The sequence below is a fragment of the Bos indicus x Bos taurus genome, chromosome 7, assembly GCF_003369695.1.
Source record: "Bos indicus x Bos taurus breed Angus x Brahman F1 hybrid chromosome 7, Bos_hybrid_MaternalHap_v2.0, whole genome shotgun sequence".
NCBI lineage: Eukaryota > Metazoa > Chordata > Mammalia > Artiodactyla > Bovidae > Bos > Bos indicus x Bos taurus.
In genome coordinates, this window is record NC_040082.1 from 44,558,687 (window position 1) to 44,560,792 (window position 2,106).

The following is a 2,106-nucleotide window of genomic DNA, read 5'->3' on the forward strand; positions in this document are numbered from 1 at the left end:
GAGCGACTGAACTGACTGCAACAAGAGAAGCCACTGCAGTGAGAAGCCTGTGCGCCACAGCCAGAGAGTAGCCCCTGCTCACCACAACTAGAGAAAGCTGAGTGCAGAAACGAAGACCCGGTGCAGCCAAATAAATAAATAAATAAAAATGAAAAGAAAAAAAAAGACCTGATTCTGCTGCTGACTCTCTGTGAGACCTTGCAAGCAGGGGTCTCTCACCCTCCTCCTCAAGGAACTGGGAAAATGATAGCACTTGTACCATCAATTTCCCAACATAAGAAGCTATGAGACAGATGAAGTTTATTACCAGGGCTCTTCCATTTCTAACCCCCACTTTCTCTTGAATTTCCCAGACCCCATTGCTTTATTATCCTCCGATCCTTAGAATCTTCAAAAGGGGCTCTCTCTTGTTTTCCCAGCTGGAGAAGCTAAAGGCTGGGGGACTTTAGACCAGGCAGCTACTTAGTGGCAAAATGCTTTGGAACCCACTACCACCTCCCTATGCAGCCTCCTTCGTGTGCCCATTCCTTTAGAATCCTGCCCTCAACCGTGGATGACAGTGGATGGCAACTCTGTTGGCTAACAATCCTAAATGCTGAGGGAGCCCTACTCATCCTGAAGCTTTGGTTCACCTTGCAAGAGGCTCCTTTTAATCAGGACGCCGGTGTTAGACTCCAGTTCTTAAGCAGTGAAAGACAGAAAAGACCTCCAGCACCTTCACTTTACAGATGGGAAAACTGAGGCCCAAAGGAAAAGAAAGTGCCATTTACTAAGCACCTCTGATATACCGGACATCACTTCAGGGGCTTTCTCAGGTGATCACATTTCATTCAAGGGCAGAAAGAATGTATGACTTATCCAAGGGCATCTGGCTGCTAAGCAGTTAAGACTCACTCAGGACTGCTCTGTTTTCCATACAAACAGTCTCCAAAACTTTCTCCCTACTATTTATGGAGCATTTTATGTGTTGAGTGTGAACTGTTTTATATGTACTAACCTATTTTATACTTCAAATGAACCTCTACAGGTGGCACTACTATCCCTCCTGCTTTAGAGATGAGGAAAGGGAAGCAGAGAGGTAAAGTCACCTGGCTAAACTCACACAGCCAACGAAGCCAAAGACTGAGATGCGAATTCAGGCAGTGTGTCTCCAGAGTCCAAAATCTGAACCTCTGCACTCAACGACCACCTCTAATGCACTGCCTCTCCTTAGATTTCTGTTAGAGTTGCAAGGCCTCTGATGTTTGGACCACTGCTCTCTATGCGAGTGTAAAATAAAATCAATTAGGAGGTGCCAAGTACAGGCGTCACACGCCTTCAAACTGATAGCACAAAGACTTCAAATGGTCCTTCAAGAGTTCTTGCTTCCCCCAAGGGGTCACTGGTTCTGGCTCCACAGATGCCATTAGCATAATGACAACCCTGCCAGCAGCCTCAGCCCCCGGGCTGCCTGGGTCTGAGTGAGTGGCTGCCTCCCAAGGCCTTCCTTTGGCTTCACGCTCCACTGGACAGTGAAGACAGCCGCGTTCATCTACCCCGGCAGCCTGGAAACCCACTCAGAAGCTGCATGCCCCCTCCCTGAGGCTAGTCCACGGGAAGACCCGTGGGTTTCTCCAAGTTGGCCTGACATTCAAAAGGATGGAAAGCAAAAAAAATAAAAAACACGGATGACATGGGATAGTACAGCAGGAAAAATGGGGGTTTTATCCAGATGAAAACAATCCATTTAGTGCTCACTTCGGCAGCACACATACTAACATTGGAAGGATACAGAGAAGATGAGCATGGGCCCCTGCCCACATGCAAATTTATAAAGTGGTCCATATTTTTAAGAACCTACTATATACCACAGGAAACTCTACTCAATATTCTGTGATAAACTATATGAGAAAAGAATCTAAAAAAGAATGAACATATGTATGTGTATTACATAATAAAATCACTCTGCTGTACACCTGAAGCCAACACAACATTGTAAATTAAGTATACTCCAATAGAAAAAAATTTTAATTCATTCTTTCAAGGTTCTTATTATCACAATTTCTCACCTTCCCAAACTCAATGCTATGCTATGCTATGCTAAGTCACTTCAGTCATGTCCGACTC

The 2,106-nt window shown here is 45.2% G+C and overlaps 1 pseudogene; it reads left to right on the top strand.

Moving 5' to 3' along the window:
* The first annotated feature begins 1,729 nt into the window (after window positions 1-1,729).
* LOC113896706 lies at window positions 1,730-1,830 on the top strand (annotated as a pseudogene).
* The last annotated feature ends 276 nt before the right edge of the window (window positions 1,831-2,106 follow it).